The sequence below is a fragment of the Amblyomma maculatum genome, chromosome 2, assembly GCF_055883805.1.
Source record: "Amblyomma maculatum isolate TAMU_Amacu chromosome 2, ASM5588380v1, whole genome shotgun sequence".
Taxonomy (NCBI): domain Eukaryota; kingdom Metazoa; phylum Arthropoda; class Arachnida; order Ixodida; family Ixodidae; genus Amblyomma; species Amblyomma maculatum.
In genome coordinates this window covers 124,479,417-124,495,035 of record NC_139345.1, presented here as the reverse complement: position 1 = coordinate 124,495,035, position 15,619 = coordinate 124,479,417, and the positions used below count along the sequence as shown (strand labels likewise).

The window sequence follows — 15,619 nt, the reverse complement described above, 5'->3', positions numbered from 1 at the left end:
TCCATCTTCAAAATACAACGAAGATTAGCAGGAGAAGGACTATTATATGGCTGCTTACCTGTGCTGTGTTTAACCAGAGACGCTCGCCGCACTGAAAGCGAAAGTGCTCTTCGTTTTATAGCAAAGGGAGGCAAACAATTCTATTTTAATCTCATCTAGTGACGTGCCTCGTGGTGTAGCCAAATGACATGCTGAACAATGGAAGTGTTTTATCGTCCGGCCATTGTACAGAGAGCATGCAGCTCAAATGGGGTGGTCCTCTTCCGCTTACCTCAGCCCTGCATCGTTCTGAGTCAACGCTAGCAAAATATTGCTCTGCTTTGCGAAGCTACTCACCGCACATTGAAAAGGTGATAAAAAACAGTGCAATAGAACCGCAATGCTTGGATCATCTGTAACAGAATATCTGAGTGCTTACGTGCTAACATAAACTCATTATATGACGGTCAACGTGGATCGAAACTGGCGGGAACCGAGAGGTCTGTGATTTTCTCCAAGGCCGGAGCAACGGTCCCGCACGCCGGTACACGAACTAGGCTTTGAACTAGCTCTCACTGCTGTTCCTTTTTTCCATTCGCTGTAGGCGTCCCACAGAAAAAAAAGAAAGAAAGAAAGGACAAAAGAAAGAAAGAAAGATGTGGTCACAGCCGACACTGACCAGGACCTGCACGTTGCGAATGTAGTGGGCTACCTTATGTCATAGTAATGTGTGGCCAATACACGGCTGGCTGTTTCCGCTCATCATATCAATTCTGGGTAATCGACGCGCACTTCTTACGGTACGTTCGTCAATTCATGGGGCGTAACACTAGACTCACACGGTTCATTTTCGAAGAATTTACTGGCCGCTTTTTATTGCTCACTATTGTTTTGTTTTTGTTTTTTTTATTTTTACAAACAGACATCAATTACCTATTCGATCTCGTATTTTTCAAATTAAAACTCAATCTCCAAAGGTAGAACTGGAATTTAATGTACTTGTTTTGCTTATGCTACTCTCTCTCTCTCTCTATTACACATTTTTCTTAACCAGTCTGCTCAGGGATGCGTTCCAAGTCTTGAGGCAATATCCCGGCAGATTATAAGCCTTTTTATATTTGTCCTCTCCATGCGATGCGACTTCTATGAGCAATTAATACGCAATGTGGATGGGGTGGCTGGAGAACACTTGTTTCAGTTGAAATGAATCGTACAGCTCAATCGAATCAACGAGCGTTTTCTCAAGAATAAGTTGAAATGAATAGAACGAGTTCATAGCTTGTCAAGACAATAGCCCTTATGTACGGATCTTCCACACACAGAGTGAAAAGGGTAATTTTTTTTTTAATCGGCTTAAGTCGAAAGAAGGAAGTTCGAACAGCACAGTATGCGGGCAGTGCGCAGCTATGACGAGCCACCAAAAGTAGTCAAGTGGCCGTCATCATGCAGACATGCAGCATACTGCTAGGAGTAGATGATGGAGCGAAGTTTTCATGCGACGCAGAACGGCGACAGTATAGAGCGAACACAGCAAAAATAATCTTTGGCCGATCATTATATTTATTGGTTAATGAGCTAGTTCTATTCCTTCCATCCTCTTTTATAACCTTCACACTACACGACACCTCATATGTACCTCTCACAAGAGTAGATGACTCATTAAATATCACTTCAAATGCTTTACATACCTCTTAATTTTCCTTGAGAGGAAGACATGCATGTCTGACGTTCATATGCAGTCCAAGTTCGGATTTAGGGCACTTATTTTTGCAGCCCTGCTAGCATCGTTTTGTGGTGTGTAAATCTTTCATGGGGTACTTGAAATGAAATTATTTACCATGCCGCGGTGGTGCAGCTCTTACGGCGCTCGGCGACTGTGCCCAAGGATGCGGGATGGAATCGCGGCCGCGGTGGCGGCTTTTCGTTGGAGGCGAAAAGCTAGGCGCCCGTGGGATCTTTTAGTGCACGTTAAAGATCCCCAGGTGTTCGAAATTTTGGGAGTCTTCCAATACGGCGTCTCCTATAGCCTGAGTCGCTTTGGGACGTTAAACCCAACAACCCAAACCAAACTAATGTCATCTCTTTCGATTAAAGCTGAATACCTATTCGCTAACGAGATCCTGATTTCCTTTAGCTTCCCTCTCACCACTATTTCACTGATGGACTTCTTCTTTGCTAATTCATCTCCTTCCATCTTCAGATCTGTGGTCACTGCGTCGCACTTTTCCGATTACCTCCACATCCTGTACAATGTCAGGGTTACACCACACTATGAAGTAAATTTCATTTTTAGTCTCCATGTTACGGTTTCTCCATGTCCACTTCCGGTTTTCCGTTTTCTGAGGAACGTATACATCGCTCTTGTTACTGCACTTTGCAAACTCATCTAATAACTCTCCTCTACCCACAACGAATTAATTCTCCTTATTCTGTCCCTATATCGACTGACTTGCAAGGGGAGGAGGGGAGAGTTGCAAGTAGCATATTGACTCGTTCCTCGATGTCACAGACGAATCTGAAGTACTTCCGTGGGATTTTGTTGAGGTCACGGATGAGGGTTACCACATGGCTCGTAATGCTAAAAAGCAGCTCTTTGATGACTATGGCTGCAAGCTTGTGCTTCAGTAACTTGAGGAGAAACCTTTGGAGCGGCGATTGTGGTTTCTCAGGGTAGACGAATCCCGCACGCGAGCCGATGCCGTGCATTTGCTTATTGAGTGCGACTTCCGGACTACGAGTCCCGGATGAGCGTAGATGGCGACGACCGCAACCCTGTCCCCGTGGTGCTTAACTCCGCAGACGACCACGAAGCCAAGATTTAGAAGACTGTGAAGGGTTGAACTCGTTTAGGCAGATGTATAAGTACATCGGTGGGCTGGTTGGGCTTCCAAGAACCCATTCCACGAACATTTTCTCTGCATGCCCACCGATCATGGTTGTTTATTGTACCGGTTGCGTCTTGGAGGCCGCAGATGGGAGCAGTCGCTTTACAGGAAGAAAACAAAACGGCACACATGCTACTGAAGAAGACTGCGAGGCGTACTACAGGCTGACCATGCAGGTACGAACCCCACCAACCCAATACCACCACTTCACAACGAGGGGAGATGGTACTAGCCTTTGAGCGGGATAGTTGGTGTGCCTCAACTGTCTCTGTTGACATACACAAGGTAACTTTACGATAACAACGTGTTTTCAAGAAAATTGGTTACATTGTGTCCTTGAAAGAATGAAATCGGCATGTTTTCTTAGATTGCTTGGGCACAAGGTTTTATTTTTTGCTCTCGGACGCCATCCAAAGCGCGTTTAAGAAGCATTTTTCGTTTGACTTTTGTTTTCGAAAAGTTTGCAAGGCATAAGTTGAGAAAGGGGGAATTAGATGCAGGAGATATAAAGTTAATAGAAGGAGTGAAGTCCAGTTTCACTAAGATAGTCGCAGGAGGTTGGCGGTGTAGTGGTTGTCCATTGTCCCCTTCTCGTAATCACAATCGCGGTTCCACCGCAGGCCCACCTTCTTAATAGCCGTTTTCTAACTCGAGCTGTTGCTGGGCACGTCCAGAACAAGTGACGCACATTACACATCTCCGGGGCAGTGTCACAGTGAGGGCACCTGTCAGCCACTGGCAGATCTTTTTCACGCCACCAATGACGTACAGATGGGGTCAGAGCCACCCCTGCCCGAATCCGGCGCACTGATACCTCCTCCTGCTGAGTAAGACTACGGAGGAGAGGGTGCGAACACGGAGAAATGAGAGTGCGGATTCGCTGGTTCAGAACTTGTGAATCGGAAACGTGGGACAGGAACGGATCTGGGGAAAGAGTGGGTTGCCTGAAGAGTAGGTGGTGGGTTGCCTGATTTGTTAATGTGCGTCATAGCATCCGCTTGAATGTTATGTGGATCGCGAGCCTGGCAGCGAATCCAGTGTATGCGCACAGGACACAGGTACTTTGAAGAGACCAGATGAATGGACTGTGTTATTTTGAAAGTGCTTCGAACGGTCTTAAGCTGTTTAAGGGCAGTGAGAGAGTCGGTGTAAAGATTGACTTCATTGAATGAAGGAACGGGCGGAAGGGAATAAATGGCGTTGTAAATGGCTTGAAGTTTCAGTGACAGAGAGGTGCACGTACCCGCGCTATAAGTCACGTGAGAGTTCAGATGCGGATGAGAGGGACTATACACAGAAGTAACTCCTCGCTCTTCAGTACGTGATGCATCGGTATACACTATGCACCCTTCAGGAAGATGTGCGTATATCATACTGACGGGGAAGTAGTGGGGCGATTGTCCGTGAGATGGCAGTATGACCACGGAGGTAGTGTCTTTAAACAATGGAGTTGTAAAGACTGTTTGCGAGCTCTGTTTGCCATCCGCTGATCAATGAGTTCACTGAGCGTATTTAGTTGGGCGTACTCCTGAAGTACTTGTATGGGTGTTACACGGGGGAGACATGTTGTGGCACGCACAGCCTCACGATTGATAGCCTCAAGGAAGTCCCACTGTGTGTGGGTGAGACGTCGAAACTGTGCCTGGTAGATTAACCTCGGCTGGAGGAAGAGCGAACAAACTGGCGGGCCGTGTGAGCACGCGCGCCGCCAGAGCGCAAAGCTATACAACGAATCAGACCTAGAGTAGCGTGAGCGGACTTACAAATGGCTGTCAGCCACGGAGCGCCAGTCCCAGAGGAATGAAGACCAAGAATGCGAACAGTTTGTGCCTCAGGAATTGTTGAATTATCTATCATAAAATTTATAGTGGCAACTTTCCCTTTCAAGTATGTATGTATGTATGTATGTATGTATGTATGTATGTATGTATGTATGTATGTATGTATGTATGTATGTATGTATGTATGTATGTATGTATGTATGTATGTATGTATGTATGTATGTATGTATAACCTTATTGAGATGCCGGCAAACGATGGTTTAATGTGTTGTGACACTGACCAAACGTCGACCCAGTCTTATGCCCTACTCTGCATTACCTCATTTTGGGCCATTTGTGGTAGGCCGTGAGGCTTGTGATTTTCGAGCGCACCCCGGGCCCGCTGGACGGCCGATAGTTGAATGTCCTTGTCTGTACTTTACATAGCACTTTGAAGTTCGGGCGGGTATCTCTTCGCCGTAGCTTCGGTCGGGAACCTGGCACTGCCCCACATGATGTGCCATTGGTCCGCCAGACCCACTTGATATACACTGCACATATCACTCGTGTAGATGTCTGAGTGGAGGACGTGTAGCACTGCCGGGGCGAAGAGTGACCCGTTTTTTATTTGCCTTAGGATGACCGCCTCCTTTTATGTACTTTGCACAGCCCTGAAATTCGGGCAGGTGTACCTTGGATGTAGTTCGGTCGGGAACCTGGCACAGTCCCACATGATGCGCCATTGGTCCGCCAGACCTACTTGACATACGCTGCATATATCACTCGTGTAGATGTTTGGGTGGAGGACGTGTAGCACTGCCGGGGCGAAGAGTGACCCGTTTTTTATTTGCCTTAGGATGACCGCCTCTTTTTATGTACTTTGCACAGCCCTGAAGTTCGGGCGGGTATACCTTGGATGTAGTTCGGTCGGGAACCTGGCACAATCACACATGATGCGCCATTGGTCCGCCAGACCCACATGACATACACTGCATATATCACCCCAGACGGCCATAGACGTCCGACGGTCGACCGACGGACGTCCGTTTTCGGACCTTCGGACATCCGACGGAAGTCCGGTTATGTTCGATATACGTACAGCGGACGTCCGTCGGACTATCGTTCGTGGATCCGGATCGCGTCCCACGGACGTCCGACGGGCAGCCGGAGGCGGACATTCGGACGTTTCCCGGAACATGCTTGCAGGGCCCGCTATTGGTGTAAAAACTTGCAAATAACATTCGTGTAAAGCTCAGCAAGCATGTGCCATGGAAATTTCAGTCACATACTAGTGATCAATGCCTTTGTCGTGAGAGTAAAGCAGACAATAGAATATGAAACAGGTTCAAGTTTCCTGTTGTCTGCTTTACTTTCACACACAAAGCACTGAACAGTAGTGTGCAATTAAAACTTCCATCAAAGAGGCACATATGCTAGCTGAGCTTTACACAAATGCACCATTCCTGAAAACATGCTAAGTGCATAGGCATACCAGCATACGAGGTTGTAAAGCATTTTTTTTTTTGCTTTATTGCAAAAACTGCATGCATAAATAGTCTACACTAAAAAAATATCGATGTTAAGGAATGGCATGGTAAAATGCAGGCCAACTGGAGTATTAAGAATCTACTTGAATAATTTTTTTTAATTATCCTTGGCCGTGACAGCTCTTCCCTTGGGGAGGTGGTGGAGGAAAAGGTATTTATTGAAACCTAATATTTCGGAATTAGCGAGGATCGAGTTCTCTGTGGGCGGCCTCCGCAGGCCGGGATTCCAGGAGCAGTTACTATCCTGTGCATTTTCTCAATCAGCTGTTGCTGGTCTTTCAGGCCTAAGATGGAAAGAGCAGGCTGGGCTCCTCCTGCAATAGAAGGGAAAATGAAATTCAAGTTATCTGTGCTGAACTTTGATTACACATCTCCAAGGGCAACTGCCAGTTTCTCTCAATTGCTTTTTCCAGATGGCACTGTACGCATGCATCTCCATTCAGAACTGTCACATACTATATAGAAAGGTCATATAACTGCAGCAAAACGCATGCAGAATAACAAAAGATACAAACGTAGTTTGACCAGAACCTGGCATTCAGTATTTTAATGTTTTTATGTCGTCTTTTTGAACATGCCACCCTGACCAAACATGGCATGTTATGCTTGCTGCTATGCGCCCTCCGCAATGCCCAAGACATGGAGTGCACATGCAGAGAAACTAAGCATAAAGGATGCTGTATATGAACATAAAGCACAGCCAGAGCATTGCAGTATTACACAGGTACGCATTGGCGGCAGAAACCTGCATTTTGGGCGGTTTAACAGGCAGATTTCTAAAGTCATTGTTCCTGCTCTGAAAAATGTGATCAATAATAACATCATTTAAAATTGTTACCTTTTTGTTCTGTAAACTGCACATTTCGCTGGTTTCCATGTACCCTCTACCGAAGACATTCCCTGGACGTGTCGGGGGTATATCGACATCAACATCTAGGCTACAAGCGTATAGAAAGCGTCTCCTTAGAGCAGCTGCGACGAAGCAACTTATCTGATAACATGCAAGCTGCTGCAGCAGAATAAAGATACACATTTGACATGTGGCTAAAGCCCAATGTGGAAGCATAGCCCGCCGCAGTGATTGCGCAGTGTTCATGCTTCTACAAGAGTAAAAGTAAAGTTATTTGTTTACCCACAGCGCTATATGTGACATTACAATAGCAAGGCTTATAGTTACACAAAACACAAAAAGCTGACAACCACAAGCTCTTGATGTATTACCGGCAGCATGCAGCATGGATGTTAGTTACTGAAATATGGTTGCAGAATTCTGGCAACCAGCTGTGCATGTATGTCATGGATTTCTCAACTACGCACAACAAATTACAAAAAAAATAATGGTATTTATAAATGCAGCCAGCTGCTCACAAGAAACACTGTAGCTTTTTTATGGGGAAGGTAGTGGGCGCCAAAGAAACTGCCCCTGTAAAGGCGCCTAATTTGCCCCTATGTAATATCGGGGACAAGTGTGTGGACTACACAAACTGCAATCAAAGCACATAACTTTCACATCGACCAGGAAACTCGGACCATACTTGTCGATGTGAAAGTTGAACGTCAGTTCTTTCATGTGTGCAAGAGAAATAAGGTCACAACTCGTTTACATCGCGATTCTAGTCCAAAATCTAGACATACTGTCCAGAGACTTTCGCCCCCGCAGTATAAGCCACCACTTGGGTAAGAGATTAGTAACAGAAGTGTATAAAAGACATTAGTGCTGTTGGACAGCCATAGCTATAAAAATGGTATTGACATTGGAGTACTGCCTTAAGGCGGGGCCTAGGGCATTACAAAAGCAAGAGTTAGTGTCCGCTGGTCCTCATTTGAACGAACAAAAAGAGGGGGGGGGGGAAGAAATCTACCTCAACTACATGTTTTGAGTGACACCAAGCCGCAGTTAGTATTAAAGATATCACACAGTTTTGTGGAAAATTTGGGAGCGCTTTGCTGCTTTCTTACAGGATTGGACAAAAGAGCTCACCATCTTCAGAAAGGCACGTTATATAGAAATGAAAATAGTGAATTTACTGCATCTGGCCACAACAACTTGCACACGGAGAGGAAGATGAACTGAAAATTTTATACATGAATGTACGTATTTACAACAGGTGAAACAATGACCATGATCTATGCCGAAGAGGAAAGAGATCAAAATCTAGCTCAGAACAAGTTCTCCAGGTCGCGGGGCCGTTTCATTAACTTCGGGACTCCGCCCACATTTCTCATCCCCAATGACAACGAACTCACACATGACTGGCTAACAAACATTTTGGCATGTCTTTCCACTTTCATAAGTTCTTCACCCTCTCCCTAATACAAGCAATGCAAAAGGGACAACAAATTTGTTTCACAAGAAACAGAATTCAGAGAATGGACCTCGAAATGATTGGCTCACTAGGTCACATGCCAAACTCTCTCCCCTAGGAAAAAAAAAAGAAAAAAAAAATTAGAACCCATCAAAACGGTGTCCCACGTGCGCAACCATTGCCCAAAGCTTGCATCCTTGGCGGCTCCTTTTACAGGGCAATTATTGCAATTATTGGCGTCCGAGTCAGCACATTGCGGACCACATCAGAAGAGCCAACCCACATCCTCCCGCTCCACATCATACCGTCACTGTTACACACTTGCCCTTTTTCAACGCCGCCATCTCCCACCATTGTTGACATCCAGGGTTGGAATCCTCAACGAGACCCCACTCAGCGCGCCTGCACTGAATAATTGTCACTTTTATGGGCTCCCAAACAAGGAAGAGGGCCTTACACCCTTCAACCTGACAGTGTTTTTTCTTTGAACGATAAGCAGTTCTTCCAAAAGAGGTGCTCGTTTCAAAGCTGTGCTGCCTCCGGGTGATGGGTCCAGTCAGCGTACTAAGGACCCCTTAGTTGTATACTGTTCGTAAAGCTCCTTAAATAAAAATGAGCCCCCTACATGACACAGCAACGAGAACAAACCGCCTGTCCCCGCGTCTTCGAGTGCGACAGCAAAGTCCTCGGAAGAGGGGACTTCTTTCCCTCTCTGCCTACGTTTCCGTTAAGCACTGTAGCTGCTGTAGCTGCCTCTCTGTGCGCGTCTCTCCGCCTCCTGTCCGAGGGCAAGTGGGAGACGACCGCAGCTGGGCATTGAACAGGTGACCCAAAAAGAGCAGACTAATAATGGTGCCTAGCATTCCCACCGATCCCTTACAGAAATCATTAAAGAAATGAAAGCAACACATCAGATAACGCTACAATGTTTCTAAGTGCAAAGTCGACAACTCCAAGTCATATAAATATATGTACATCTCCGCACATTAACTAGACAGAAACAGTGCAGAGTAAACTAATAATTCAGTGTCTAGCAACACTATTAAAAGGGGATAAAGGCCACAGGGGGCTGCGATTATTAGTACAGTTTTGCCTTTAAACTACAATAACATACTTGTTGCAAGCTTAAAATCAAAGATTCACACCTGTCCCACCCACAGCAATGGAACACACATCTGACTCAAGTCTGCAGAGAAAGAGCAAGCTAGACTATTGCAGACGCACCCTTGGTTATTTTTCTGGCATTTCTGAGGGTGAAGAATCTGACTTGTCAGTAGCATGTATATGAATAAGAATATTATGACAGTAAATGCATCAGATTTTCTGAAGTGGCTTTTCTTTGCTGACCACATATGAGGTGAGCTATAATTTATCCAACTTGGCCTAGGTTTATTCTATGAATAACAAAGCTATAGCAGGTACACAGTCGTTCACTCAGGCTGAACATGCGAGTGCATGGCATGCACTTTTTGAGATGCCACTGCATCCATTGCAGCTGCACACCGTAGCGAAGAGGCAGACAGCGTGAAGTACCAGCCTCTAGTCCCTCTACCACCACTGGGGTCCCAAACTAGGGACCCCTTTTTTTTGTCAGGGCAGGCCCCCTCAGGGTCAGCTAGTGAGTAACCTCCTGTATTTTTTATCTGATGGCAATGTTTTCCACCACCACCCACAATACGCAGCTGCGCATCGTAGCAGATGTGAAGCAACAGCTCCTGGTCCTTCTATGCATAAGCCACTTTGCCTTGATGCATGCCTGTGCACCATAGTAAAGAGGCAGACGACATGACGCAGCAGCTCATGGTACCTTTACACATGAGCCCCCCCACTGTACTTCGATACGCACCATAGCAAATATACAGACTACGTCACACAGCAGCTCCTGGTCCCTCTATGCATAAGCCATTTTGCCTCAATACGCACCTGCGTACCTGAGCGAAGAGGCAGACGTGAAGCTGCAGCTCCTGGGCCCTCCATGCACAAGCCACTTAGCATCAATGCACAGCTGTGCACTGTAGTAAAGAGGCGAAGGACGTTAAGCAGCAGCTCCTGGTCCCTCTACACATCACCCATTTTGCCTCGATGCGCATCTGCACACCGTAACAAACAGCCAGATGTGACAAAGAAGCTCCTGGTTTCTCTACACATAAACCACTTTGCCTCAATGTACGTCTGCACACCGGAGCAAAGAGGCAGATGACGTTGAAGCTGGAGTGGCTGGTCCCTCTATGCACCAGCCACTTAGCCTTGATGCATGGCTGTGACGGATGCATTGCTATTTTGCAAACTGCATGCCACACATTCCCATTCAAGCTAAGAGTGGACGACTGTGTAAACGTAAAATACTGGTTATTTACTTCAATGAACAATGACAAAAAGTAACATGGTGGACAATGTAAAAAGAATTTGCTGCATAAAGTATGTTGAAACCAGTTCTACATCCTACATGTAAACAAGCTAAAACCTTAATGTCGAAGGGATGTCCTGTGTGTTTAAAATCATCACGCTCAAACAACTTCAACACTGACAATCATGATTCAATATTAATAATATAGATAATAATACAATACTCACTTTTAGCCATACCAAAGAAATGAGAATGCAAAGGGATGTTGCTGTTTTTCCCCCGTGGATGACAGTTTTCCATGTTCAAAGTGCTGCTTCCTGTTGGCCTACGAAATCGGCTACAGCAAATGGCATCTGAAAAATTTTTGGAAGCCTCATGCTAGTCTTCAATGAGAAAAGCATTGCCATACAGAAGCAGAACACAAATACTTTTACAACACACTAAAAGCACCAACTGCAGTGCTGTTTTTAGGATGACTTGGTAGAGGTTTTGCTGTAGCAAGCCAAATGTTAGCCTTCAATAAGGAAAGCATTCCCATACAGAAACAGAACACAAAAACTTCTACAACACATTAAAAGCATCAATTGCACAAATGCTTGTAAGATGACCAGGTACAGGTTTCCGCTATAGCCCACATCATGTGACCAGCGGTTATCAGAAGCCTTGTATGTGAGCATGATGCCCTAGATTCAATTTATGGCTATCACTGTATTAACAAGCATGGGTTTAAAGCTACTTTAATATGATAATCTAAGAACATGGTAAGAGCTTTCAGTGCGAGACATAAGCTCAGTATCATGCACTATAAGGTGCTGCATGGCTCTAGTGTAGCTTTGGCATTATCTCGCTGTCAATAATGCAGTGAAGTTTTGAGGAGCCTTTGAATATCTGTAAGGACAAAGCAACAACAATTTTGTTTTCATCGCACTTTTGCTCAACTCGTTTTTTTTTTTTTTTTTTTTTTTTTTTTTTTTTTTTTTTTTTTGAGCCCGCGGCTTGCATGGCCTCCCAGTATGCCTGTTTTGCATAAAAGAAGGCGTTGCAGGCACCAGAGCTTACAGCCCAACTGTATCGCGGCGGCGGTATGTCAAATTCGTGCCAGAACAGCGCAGAACAACGGGTCAAGAAAGACAAGTGCTGGCTTTTTTTTTTTCTCTCATCTCCTTGTCCGGTTGTTCTGCGCGGTTCGGTCCCACATGCATAACCAACATGCGCAAGGTGCTGTCCTGGTTTGTCAAAGCTGAAGGAGAGTACTAAACCTTTAGTTATTTAGTAGCTACAGCCGTTCCTTCTAGAAACTGTAGTTGCCGTAAAGCTCAAGAGAGAAAGATCAGCGGCTGTCCATTAAAAAAAAAAAAAAGAAAAAAAAAAAAAAAAAAAAAAGCTCGCGACGTTTTCACAAGTGTAGGCATGTCGCACGATAGGCTCGAGTGCAAAAGTTTTCTCGTATAGTTTTTACAACTCAGCACGTTGCGCATGGTTAACAAATTAACTCCTTTAAAGCTCGGGCAGGCACTCCTTTATCAGAGACAGAGAAGTTGCGCGGCTTACTGGCGCAGCGTCCAGTAATGCCGAGAAAGATGGCCCTCAGACTTGAGGCTGCCCTTTAGTTAGTCGGCGCGGAGCCATCCTGTCAGTCTCGCCTAAAACACTCGACCGTTCGGCTGCTGTACAGAGCTGTTTCCTTACCCAAAAGCTCACCACTATCGGTGCATCGAAAAGTTCCACTAAAGAAACAAAAGTTCGGTGAAATACTTACTTTGGAATCGGCGGGTGAACAAAGTGTGCCAGCCGCACCAAGCCACAGCAAAAACAATGCTAGCAGTGCATTACAGCCGTAGGTATTTGTAACTGCGCAGAAAATGCAGAACACGGAAACGTGAAGCCATCTTCCATGACTAAACTTCAACTTGTCAGGTGGATTGGATTGGCTCATTTCAAATTTTTTAGAGGATAGGTTCGGTTTCGTTCTTTTTGAGCTTGCTACTTGCTGCGTCTATTCAGCCACTGATTAAAATTTCACCGAAGCATCATGATAGAAAAATGTTTAATGGTCATTTACCTTTTAATCAAAAATTTTTGATGGAAGAATTCAATGATGAAACATGCGGAAAATAAAAAAAAAACTGTTTAATGGAAACGCTTTCTATCGCATCGATTCGCTCTGGCATCATATAATGCAGACTTGACGGCATTACTGATTTATACGCAGTTCAGACGAGCACGACGACTACAAACTATATCATAGCTGTGTAAAAGCAAATCCAGTGGCGGACGTACGGCGGCTGTCCGCTGGGCGAACGGATTCGACCATCCGCTTTCGTACGTACGCCGGAATTCCGGCGGACGTCCGAAATCGGCCGCCGAGTTGCGGCCGAGTTCGGTTGTCCGTCGGACGTCAGTGGCCGTCTGGGACTCGTGTAGATGTCTGGGTGGAGGACGTGTAGCACTGCCGGGGCGAAGAGTGACCCATTTATTATTTGCCTTCGGATGACCGTCTCCTTTTATGTACTTTGCACAGCCCTGAAGTTCGGGCGAGTATATCTTAGATGTAGTTCGGTCGGGAACCTGGCACAATCCCACATGATGCGCCATTGGGGACTGTGCCAGGTTGTTCCGCCAGACAGCGCATTGCGTTCTACAGGCACTGAATAATCAGTGTCTTCGACTGAAATCAACGGTGTCATGCAGCTTTCTGCTTTCCTATCGACTGCAGCCAGTTACCGGGTGGCGTTAACGAGGACGGATGTGGCGCCGGCGTCGTCTTAAAAAGCCCAGACTCAAAACTCACGCGTGATATGCTGCCGCATGCGCCAACATTGTCGCAAGCGTCAGCCAAAGCTGGTCTGCGCATGCGTGCGGTACCTGATAAGAACAATGCTGACGCTCCGATCTGTCCGTGCCAGATATTTGGCGCATGAGCACGCGTGCTGAAGCGTCGGAAACTAGCGACGGGGTTGGATGCCATAGAGGTCCCCTACTACAGCGGTCCCCATAACATGTACCAAGTGGCTCAATGAGCTACGCTTCCCTACTCCTTCATTCTCATTGTGAAATATACTCAGCTCCTCCTGCCCCTTTTCTTCACAGGCCGGCAATCATGTCAAACAAGGCGGCCGAACGCCAGCCCCAGAGCTAGGCATTTTTCCTGCCAGACCACCACTCAAGTTGCATTTCATCCACCCGCGTACCGGATCGCCTGGACTAACTGGCGCAGGGTCAAGTTCCTTCGACAGCTGGGGCGCTTTGTATCGCGTGAGCGCCACGTCAGCGTTCGCATAGGGTTGTTGCTTTCATGGATTCAACTCGGCGCGCCAGGACACGAAAGATTCCGACAGTCATCGACTCCTCTCAAACTGATTGCTGGCAACTTCACAAGTGTGTATCTCAACAAAATCGGCGTATTCATCATAGGGCTGCCTTCGCTGATCAAAACTCGTGGCCTGCGCAATTTCTACGCCTGTCTCTTCATTTTAGAGCGCAGATCTTTGGCGTCCGTTCCTGGGTTTCGCGTCGGCGTCGGCCTCGTAACCAGCTCCGCCCCCCTTTCATCCCCCCAGCGCTAGCAGCGACCGACTGATACCGCTGGATGCCGCTGACGCCGCTGGAGAGTCAAGATAACGTGACTGCATAGAACCACGTCGCCGCCATGCAGAAAGAGGAGGGGAGGGTCCCCCCCCCCCCCCCCCTGTTCCTGTGTGGCAGATAGGGTGCTCTTCAGTTGCCGACGCGCCGGTTATTTCACGTAGGCCCCGGCACGTCGACGAATACGTGACCACCTTCCCACGGCTCCTGGTTCTTGGCGCTGCGGAAGCGAGGGTATCATATTGTTTGCGTCGGCATCGGCGGCGTTGTCCCTGAAACCAACTCCGCAGCTGGGGTTTACTCAATATCGGCGTCAGCAGCATCAGTCAGTCGCTGCTATCTCTTCCCTCCTCCTTTTATCGCGTTGTCCGCTTGCTGCGCGCGCTTCTGCCCCCATCGTTTGCCGCTGGATGTACACGCCACCCCCCTCCCCCTTCTTCCTGCGAGTCTCCGGTTGTCAAAGCGCCGGCTCGAACTTAATTCCTTTCTTCGCTCCTCCTCCAATGCAACCCCTGTGCGGTGGCAATCAGAGAGCCAGATCGGTGGCGGCGGATCTGTATATGTGCACCGCCCGAGCCGAAATTGCCGCTGCCGTTCTTTGTTAAGGGAATATGTGTGAAAAATAAAAAAAAAACAATTCTGTGATAGCGCATACATGTGTTGCTCGATTTCTTTGCCTCAATTTATCGAAAAGGTGAAACATCTTATTTGCTGCGCTCAAATTTCGCATTAGGAAGTAACGTAATCGTCGGTAATTTTTTTCTGCGTGTCGTGGTCTATGGCGGCACTGACTTCGGAAATTTCAACTTTGTCACCTAGCACAACTCCACCTCCACCATGCTCTGGACTTCTGCTTTTGACTTCACAGGCGCATAAATCTCTAAGTTATCCGATTTCGTTTCGTGGAATCGGAACAGCTACAGAAGCCTGTCTGCAGTTCACCTCGCCCAGAGGCGCCACTGCGGTTTTGTCGCTGATGGCACCGCCGCGGACCGTTTCGGCTGCAGGTGGCTCGCTGATGCGGTCGCGTTGCCAGGCCATTTGCACAGGCTGTAGTACACTCCTGGTGCAGCCTCAATTTACTCCGAAACTTTCTCACTGTCTAGCCATTCTATTAGAGTGGCTTTCGCCTGATATGCGAAATCTAAGAATGATCAGGCGCAGTTTTGTCGTTTTGTAACGAAAGCTACATTGGCCACGAACTTGCGAT

General features: G+C 46.8%; 1 long non-coding RNA gene across 1 annotated transcript; it reads right to left on the bottom strand.

Moving 5' to 3' along the window:
* Positions 1–6,123: 6,123 nt before the first annotated feature.
* Positions 6,124–12,751, bottom strand: LOC146199779 (uncharacterized). The gene is made up of 2 exons (XR_014705119.1): positions 11,052–12,751; positions 6,124–6,485 (listed from the first exon to the last, which is right to left on the bottom strand). It is a non-coding gene; the product is annotated as an uncharacterized LOC146199779 (long non-coding RNA).
* Positions 12,752–15,619: the final 2,868 nt, after the last annotated feature.